Source organism: Aulonocara sp. 'chitande type north' Nkhata Bay, linkage group LG3, assembly GCF_057382095.1.
Source record: "Aulonocara sp. 'chitande type north' Nkhata Bay isolate Kocher_YH1m ecotype deep benthic linkage group LG3, A_spYH_male_GT1.1, whole genome shotgun sequence".
Classification (NCBI taxonomy): domain Eukaryota; kingdom Metazoa; phylum Chordata; class Actinopteri; order Cichliformes; family Cichlidae; genus Aulonocara; species Aulonocara sp. 'chitande type north' Nkhata Bay.
This window is the reverse complement of record NC_141346.1, coordinates 46,367,809-46,377,568: the sequence shown is the minus strand read 5'-3', so window position 1 is coordinate 46,377,568 and position 9,760 is coordinate 46,367,809. Positions and strand designations below refer to the sequence as shown.

Here is a 9,760-nt window from a genome sequence, read left to right as displayed (position 1 = left end):
AGGTGGTTGTCAGGCAGTGTGAATGTGCCAAACTATATCAAGCAAAATTCTTTTTTTTCTTCTTTTGCATTGCAAAATTCAACTTTCATGGATACAAATTAGGTGAAAGAATGATAAGATGCTTTTATAAATTGTCATATGTGCATAATTGCCAAAAAAATGATCATTTTAGCCTGTTGGCAGATGGTTGCTAGGTAACATGATTCTTTCATAATATCTGATATAGATCACTCTTAAGTAGCCTCTGATGTACCTGTGTTTGAAGTTACAGAAATTGAATTGAATTTACATAAATTTTTAATTTAAATTTTCATTTACATAACCAGAGTTTCTATATTTGACATACTTACACAGCATACTTTGATAACCTATGTTTAATGAAAGTAACATTGCACTTTATTGTGTTTAATACTTCAATAGCCTTTTTTACTTTGGTGAAATTATCGCTATTTTTTTCTTATTTCTATTTTTTCAAGATCTTATTCTTTTATGTAAATAGTAAATAGTAATTTTTCTTGGTCTTGTGATGTGTGTATATTTTACAACTCAAGCCCAACTGATGGAAATATGAGTGGGAAATACCAAACAGACAATACTAAACGATACTGAACGGTCAGGAGGTTTAACAGCTAAAAGGTCTCAGTTATGACAGATCACATCTGCTGTAGGTTGGCTACAACTGCCAATCACTGTGACAAGGTGTCATTTTGATTTCAGGTAAGTTGATTGCCTTGAATTAGCTTTCAGTTAAGTTTATCAAGGCAAATCATCCTTTGATAAAGATAACTTGCTTTGCTATATAATGAAACCTTGACTATTTGCAACACTGCTGCATACTTAGCTGCTGATTTCTGTTAAAGTGGTTCTGTTCCTGCTGCCAAAAATGAAATAAGAAATGCCTGTCAGATATTTTGCAGCCATGTGACTCAGGCCAGTGTAGGCGTTCCTTGTCGCTGTTGGAGAGCCTTTGGTATGTGCAGCTTCGGCTACCACTCCCTTTTTTTGTCCTCCTGAATTCCTCTAACCAGTCTCTTCAGGAAAACTGTTTGTACAGCACACCGCCTAGCATCCAACACTTCCAATAGCCCAGCCAAGTACCACAGCGGATATCGAGCAGTGTTTATCAGCACCAGGCACAAACTCACTTTGAACTTTGAATGTAGCCATTATCAAAATGCAGCACTGGAAATATTATTGGCAGAGACCCTAGCTGGGGGTTGGGGAAGCCAGACGATTCGATTATTTGTGTCAAACTGCAACCGGTCTCCCCTGAGGCACATTCGCCTTGACATGAAATAGAACAGTAGGTACAGGCTAGAGCTACAGTTTGCCCGGGATAGTGGATTGTCCCAAACTAAAAGGTTGGATGTAGGTTCAGCAATGGACTCTTATGGAGTCTTTGAACAGGAGATTAAACTTTATAATCCTTTGCTCTCTTACAGTTGTGGTCAGAAGTTTACATACACTCATTATGGGCATGGATGTCATAGTAATTTGGAGCTGTCTACTGTCTCACTCACTTACTGAGAGGACAGACGCACGCTCCACTTGACTGCCGCGTCTCTCACCCTCTCTGTTTTTCACATAATGATATTATCCTATATCCTCGCATGTGATTGGCCACAATATGGAGGGATTGGAGCATAGCTGAGCCACTGTGAGAGCTGAGCAGCGAAAGGAAATTAAGTGAGGAGCCGGCTCTCGCTCAATGGGAGGCGACTCTTCAGATTCACTACAAAGCACTCTCTAAGCACGGCTCTTAGAGCTGATGCTTTTGCGCAGGACACATTATTAAATGTTACATTGTGTGTCAGGATACTGTTGACTCCAAATCTCCTGACCACTATGTCGATCTGAGACAGCAAGACCAAGACAGCGAGACCAAGACAAGACCAAGACCAAAGTCCGTCCAGACCAAGACAAGACCACGTAAAAGTGTTCTCGAAGTCTCGAGACCAAGACCGGTTTTGAGACATCCAACTCTACATCCTAACCAATTTCCTCTCATCTGAGGACGACAGTTTGGGTCTTCTTCCATAACTGGCCTGAGTGGTGACACATCCAAATAATTTGTACTTACAAACAACTCTTTGATCTGGAAATCTGCAGTTGTTTAGAAATGTGGATTCCAGGACTCCAGATTCCATGTTCAAAATAGCTTCCTTGGGGCAGCTATGACTCAGGACGTAGAGCAGAGCATCTACTAATTGGGATATTGCTGGTTCTTGTGTAAATCTACAACTCTCTCTAGATTTTCACTGGGTTCCTTTAAAATTTCCCATTTTTCAAAATATCCTTTCTTTGTTAGCATAAAAACAAATCCTTTTTATGCTGGCAAAGAGAAACTACTGTTTGACTACTATCGTAGTCAATCATGATCACTGATGTGAAGTTAATAGGCCGTCGCCTTGTTAAGTTAAAAGACATTGTAGAGTCTTTAACACCACTGATAAAAAGATTTGCTTTGAATAAGAGCACCAGGGAGAGACACTCGTGATAGCATGTCGAAATCTCAGAGGACATTCCTTCAAAAATAAAATGCCTTTGGAGCAAAAGAATGAGTACACAAACACCCAATAGATATCAAGTTATCACTTGTTATGCAATAAGAACCCTGACAAGATGGAAACGTACAGTTTTTGGGTGTGTTCAACAGATGCAAGAAGTAGAGATGTTAGAGTCATGTTTTTTTGTACAGTGTGACCCGGCTAAGTCTGAACAGCTGGCTGTCTGTATGTTTATCAGCAGTTAACTATGGTCCCTGCTGCTGTTGCATTCGCTGTCAGGTTTTAAAGCTGAAGTCTCGTGGGTTTCCATCTGCACACACAGCACCGAACACTGATTGTGCAGTATGGCTGCTGACACAGACAACTGCTTAAAGGTTGCACAAGTTGACCGGCCAATATCCCAGAAGGATTCCTCTAAGTATGCATGGGTCTAGCGAGAAAAACAAATGTGCTGTGAAATAACAACTGCAAGGGCACCGAGGAGTGCCCACATGAAGACATATGGTTCTCTCAAAGGTTTTTGCATATGGCCGCACTTCCAATGTGTTCAGTGTCACGTTTTAGGTTGGTTAGGTTAGGTTAGAAATGTTGGAAATCTGGGATTAACCTTTTTTAATATATGACCTCCTGACATCAAAATCCACTAGCAACTAAAATGCAAAGCTAATCTAGTGTGTCAGCGTTTTAGTTTATGTCTTTCTCATCTGATGCGAAGCAGGTGTACATTCTCACAGGAAAGTGCAAAGCCCGGTGGGATTTCTAAATATACGAGCGAACATAAAGCATTCCTGGGGTCAGTCGGGCGGCGTTTAGTTGCACATGAGGTGAGGTGAAGGGTGACGCGGCACACATTCCGCTTCTGAAATGAGGTGGAGTGACGCAACAGGGTCAAGTATGTCTGGCTCTTGAGAAAAAAAACCCTTCAGTCGATCACGCCTCAGAAACCACAAGTGGACAATAACTGACAAACAGTGATGAATATGCTAGTTTCTGTGAGTAGGTACAGAAGTGTTGTGGGCGTTAAGGTGAATGCCAGCACGAATCTCTGAACTTCTTCCAGCTTTTAAGGACAGGAACATGCGCTCTCCCTCTCTCACTAAATGCACCGAGCTTGAGCAAACAGAATGTAGAGACAGCTTCATGGAGGGATGCACACAGCTAGGCAAATAATTACCTTGTATGGACAAATGAACATTCAAAATCATGTTCCTGTTTACTTGCAAAAGCCCTTGAGACCAATTAGCACTGTGTTCCCTCACGGTAATCCAGCCTAGGCCTTTGTGCCTTCGGAGGGCTCATCTATATTCCGGAGCGGTCAGTATACATCAATTTCCTCTCTTTGTTTAATAGTCAGCCAGGAATTATTAACTTTCTGCTTCTAATATGAACAGCAGCTAAAACAATCTGCAGCAATGACACCTTTAGGTGGTAAGCAAATGCTCTTTTTCCTAGCAACAACAACAACAGCAACAACAACAACAACAAAGAAAAAAGTAATTGCCCTCGATGTTGATACAGGAAGTAGCCCATTCTGCTGATGTCTTTTTTGGGGAAAGACTAATTTATGTACCTAATCTTAGTCAGTGAAGCTATCTCACTTTCTGAACATGCACTGGGGCAATAGCATGCTTGCTCTGTGTGCTGCAGCTACCGTGGATACAGCAAACACAGCAGAGAGATATATCACCGTCACCACCTTGGCTGCACTCCAGAGTTAATGTAACATGGGGAATTGGCAAAAAACAATGCTCATGTCATCCCCTTTTCTGCAGTAAAACAATGAGCAGTGTTTCACTCGGGGTCAGATAGAAAATGTAAATTAATACAAATTGCCCCTGCTCCTGTCCCACGGGACAAGTCTGAGGTGATGCCAAGTCATCATGACTTACACAAATGCCATTTTGGTGAATGTTATACAATGTAGACAAGATACCAAAGATAATATTTGTATCTTAGCCTGTTCTATGTCTTTTTCTACAGGCTTTTATTTTGAACTGTACCCCAAAAATGCATTTCTAGATGTTTCGACCATGAAGTGGATGAAAAAGTGGTTGACCAACAAAAGTCCTCTTCAGAAACTACTTGTTGAAACATTCTTGTGAAACCTGAAAAGGCTTCTTCGTTCGAAAAAGTAATTATTACAGGATTTTAAACCCCGGTTAAATATAGTACAAGTCGCTTTGGAGGCGTCGCCCTCCCATGGCCTCCATTGCGGCGTTGGAGCATGTCTAATCTCTTACGTAACAACAGGACATTCACTGCTTCATTAGTAGTAACTCAATAGGATCACAGCAAATGGTGTTCACAGACAACAAGCTTTGCTTTGTTCAGTCGTTCTTCTGTGGGAAGTTGTTTTTAAGGAAGGGAAAATAACCTTGATTGTCAATTTCACAACTCGATCTCACATGTTGCATTGTGTCCTTAAATGGTGTACAGTAAATATGGATCGAAAAATCAGACAGCAGTGCTAAAAATATACCATTAAAAAATGGCACCACACAGCTGAGGTGAAATGGGATTTAGTTGCCCAGTAACCCATTTGAGATAATCAATGAATCTATTTCAATAAAAGCTGATTCTACTAATCTGATGTGTACTGGTTGTGGTTTTCTTTCTTGGCAAAGAGATGGTATAGTTTTGTCATTTGAGCTGTGTTTATTCACTGTGTTCAGCAAATCTCTTGCTGCTCACTGGAGCTTTCTGAAGGTGAGAAGTCCGGGCAATGGCACCAGGTCTCTACGGGACATTTACCATGTGCGCTGTCTCCTTGCAGAGGTGGCAAAGTGTTGGTAATTATTCTTAAAATAAAACACCCTTCACAACAGAATCAAACCTGGAAAGACTGGTGGTTGGCTGGGCTTTTGGGGAATTTACTAGACATTTGGACCATTTGCAAAAAGTGAGAAGCACAGACAAAAAATAGTAGAAAAGTAGAAAGAGGCAAAAATGAATCTTAAAATCAATGAGCCACTACTTTGCAAAAGTCATTTAAAGTGCATTACATCCAGGCAATGATGTGTCAGTGCAGTGATAAAGTCATTTTGTTTTTAGAGTTTCAGCGCAAAGTTGGAAATAATGCTGACGGGGCACAAATTATCAAATGCACCAGCTTGATTGCAAGCTGTCCACCAAGGTCAGGAAAGTAAAAAAAATATTAAGCTTGCATTTGTGGAACTTGTTAAAGGCCTGATCTCTTCGAGCTGTCTGATTCATAATTTATAGGGACTTTAAATTACTCAGTGGCAGCACTTCAAAGGTAGCCAAGAAGGTGTCCATAATATGAATCTTTTCTAATGTGAGCGTGAACCACTGGTAACAAAGTAATCGTTAATCCTGTGTGAAAAAAAATAAATCTTAATATCACTTCTATAAAATCACCCCAGTGTGCATGGCTTAACTGCATCCCATTCAATAGAAGTAGAATATGTTTTATTAAAATGTGTATTTCCATAAAATAAAGCAAGTATAGGCCTAGAGGTAAGTTAAATACTTTTACACCAAGATCTTAAAGGCTCACATCACTCACGAATATTATTACTGCACTCCGGAGCTTTTTTAGATTTCAAGAGGAAGCATTATATGTCCCTCTAGGAAATGTGTGCACAGGGAAATAGCACTGTCTCCTCAATGGGCCTTTTCAAGTACTTCCTGGGGAAAGGCTGGACCACTCTGATACATTGTGTCCCCTCAGCGCACACTCCATCATTGCGCAGAGTTTCCTCAGCCTTAACGAGTGACTTAACGAGTGTTTTTAAAAGCAGAGTTTTCTTCTGTCTTTATAGCTCTCTAAAAATATATGGACTTATCTTACGTTTGATTATTAGTCTTTCTAATTAATCACTTACACAGGATTTATGAGTTTAAACGCAGGTGGTGCGGTGCAGGCACATTTCCGTGTTAGAGAGACATTGGAAATAGTGCTGTGCTATACTGCAAATTTTAGTATCGATTGGATACAGAGTAAATACAGGGCCAATACTGCCACCAGTGACCTTTAAAGGCAGTTTATGTATGGGAGAGCAGTGCGTCATGATCCAATACCAATACTAGCGTTGGTATCGACACTATTGATATTTGTATTGATGCATCAGACAAATCCATTACCAAAAACCAGCATGCTCACATGCATAATCAGTCAGGTTGGATAAATTTATCTCAACCATATACAGTGTGATGTAGTTGTCATGTAGAAAAAGGATAACAAGATGCCTGGCCTTGGTTTAGAGGGTATTAACTGAGTAAATGTCAACGAAATCCAAGCTGCTTGTTTAAATTAATGTAATTATTCTAAATAAAAAAAATATGGTGAGCTTGAGCCATGAAACACGTCAGGGATGAAACACTAGTGTCTAACTTAAAAAAAAAGAGAGAGAGGTTGGGATGAGGGGGGCTTATAGGTACACTCCTTTCATTTGCTTTCTTTATATAACAGGATCAGGCAGATGGTGTTTGGGTAACACCAGCCTTACATGACTTCCCTCCACTCCCAGTTGTTCATAATCATCGCTGTTAGGAATTGCCACCACAGTATTAGTGTAACCACGCAGGTGTAAACAAACCTTAAACGCTGCAACACTTGATCTGCGGGGGGAAAAGAGCAAAAAAAAAAAAAAAAGCAAGAACGCGGATATCCTGTGAGATTTATGGGAATCTGTAAAGCACACGTTGTGAAAAAATTTTTATGCACTCAAATATACTTTAACTGACTTTTGGAATATTATAAAGAACCGTCCAAGTGCGCATGTGATGCTGTTTCTAGCGCACTCCGCATTGTAGCAGTAAGCTGCCCCCCCTCCTCACCAGCACCATAAAGCAACATTAACGAGCTTGCCAGCAGAGTTGGCGCTCTGCAAATATTGGAGCGTGCGTGCGCGCGCGCCCTAGCAGTGGCAGCGGTGTACAGTAGCATGGCAGACTGCAGTAAATACAGTGTTGAAGAGGCGGGGTTTGACATCTCCGCTCTGAAAACATCTCTAATCCAGTATTTCAGGTGGCCAAGTCGACCGAGCGAACCATTGCTCACTACCGCCGCGCTTCAGAGAACTGCAGCACAAACGCACGCCTCCTCCAGCCGGAGTGTACCGCGAGTGGACAGACGGGGCTGGTGTGTATCCGAAGTGGAAACTCGCCGTAGGAGAAGAAAACAGAGAAAAAGCCGGAGAGGGAGAGAGAAGTTTAAGCGACGCGAGGCAACACTTTACTTGTCTGGGCGGTGTTTTAGTTCCCAGCGTCTCCCCGTTTGAAGAACATAGTAAGCAGAGACTCATTCGGCTTTTCGGCGAAACTCAACCAAAAGAAAAAAATTACTTCCAACTCTTGTTCAGCGAACTCTAAAAAGGATATTGCGGCACTTTTTGTTGTCATTATTCAGCCACAGGTAAGCGTCAGCTGAAGTTTGACAAATGTACTTGTCTTTCCTTGTTTATGTTTGTGGCAGTACGTGGGGGCGGAAGCTCTACCTGGAACTCAGGTAAGTCGGAAACCAGGTAGGCCTAGCGTTAGTTAGGCTAGCTTTAGTTAGCATAACTTGCTATAAAAATATAGGTGTGGAAATTGTTTAGAAGTTTAGTAGAGTTTATTTGTCGTTTTTATTTTTTGACTGTTTATTTTATTCAGTTTATTATTATTATTATTTATGGGCCTTGAAATAGGCTCACTGTGAACAGTGAGCTGTGAGTGAGGCTATGAATCGGTCATTAAATATTATAAAATGTAGCATAAGGTCACGGAAGCTGGCGTGACGTTTTTAGTGTTGGAATGCTTTATTTCGTGACACACACACGCGCGTTATGTCAGCTTTTCTGTCACACAGTGTGCTATCAGAGGATGTCTCATCACTTTTTATTGCGTGTGGAAAGGTTTCATGTTGCGCAATCATGTACACTTTTGTTTATATCTACAGGAAAAAATTGCTGCTAGTCTGGTTTTTGTTGTTGTTGTTTTTGTTTTGTTTTTTTTTGGGGGGGGGGGGGGGGGAGATCAGATCTGTTGTAACAGAACTTCTCTTATGTGGCACCAGTAGACTGGTTTTTCCCCTCTAAACTCATGATAAGACCCTCATCCCGACGAGCCCAGTCCCTTAAGCACAGTGATGATGAGGCGATGAGATCATCAACCCTTTAGACATCTTGCTCACTCAGCCTTCACATTGATGCAAGTGGAACATTTCCTTAAGGACAAAGATGGTGAAATAAACATAAAGGCATGCCGACGAACCAGTTTTTGACGCTGGGCCTTCTGCCACGTCTTTGTGTGCAAGTACATTGAGCAAGAGTACTTGGAAAAACGTGAGCTTTTGAGAAGTACTGTTTACTAATGTGCTGTGTCTTCATCAGCTTTTTAGAAAGATGGTGTGTGATGATAAGCTACTAACCCAGAGGTCTGCCACTTCAGGTTTAGCTTTAAAAGTTTTTTCTTTATGCATTTAAAAAAAAAAAAGTTGCAGAAAAAAAAAGATAAATTGGGGGCAGGGTCATGATCATGCTTGATGTTTCTTGGCTAGCTGTTGTCAAATGAGGGGCCATTAAGGAAGCAATTGTGAGAGCAGAAAGGCGGATGTTATATTTCAGTCAGATTCTATTCAGCTTTGGATCCTGGCTCTGTGCTTTTGTTCTTCCTTTTCCTCTGTTGGAAGCAGTAAGGAGTAATGGGTGACTCAGCGCGGTGTGGGTGACCTGTTCAGTTTCACAGGGTTGAACACGGGGACCGTGTGTTGGAACGCAGCAAGACTTTGAGCAGGAAGCCCACACAGGAAATGACCGCTGCATTGTTACCCATTCTTAAATCATGTCTGCAGTCTGCAGGGAATTTCAAGTGAAGTTTCACTGTTTTTTTTTTTTTTCTGGGGTTTTTTTTTTTGGGGGGGGGAGGTATTTATTTATTTTTTTGTTTGTTTTTTTGTAGAATAAACACACAGGGTCAAATTTATTGCTTGTTCTTGTACATGCATTGGCTGCTTGTTTATGAATCTGTTTCCTAGTTCTAACGCCTAATTAATTAAACCGACCGAGGGAAGAAATGTTGAATGCGTTCAGTTCAGGGAAATTTTAAATGTTGCTTTAAGAGTAGTTTATGAGGAAGAATTGTGATTCATCCTTACTCTATCAATATGAGTCAGACTTGGAACTTTGTATGACTTTACCAAAAGTGGAGAAGTTCATTTTCAAGTCTAAAAACAGACCCAGAAAATGGGAGTAATTGTCCACTTGTCAAAAGTCAATCTGTTCCAAGGAACGGCTCTAAATTCAGATATG

The 9,760-nt window shown here is 40.9% G+C and overlaps 1 protein-coding gene across 2 annotated transcripts in view; it reads left to right on the top strand.

Annotated features, from left to right (window-relative positions):
• Positions 1-7,085: 7,085 nt before the first annotated feature.
• The window catches only part of usp53a (ubiquitin specific peptidase 53a), a 31,410-nt gene continuing 28,735 nt past the window's right edge, over positions 7,086-9,760 (top strand). Inside the window, exon 1 of one of the 2 annotated variants that reach the window (XM_086283373.1) lies at positions 7,086-7,884. The gene's annotated coding sequence lies outside the window, so the exon portion shown is untranslated. The remainder of the gene's footprint in view (positions 7,885-9,760) is intronic. The other variant, XM_086283380.1, reaches the window with a different exon arrangement.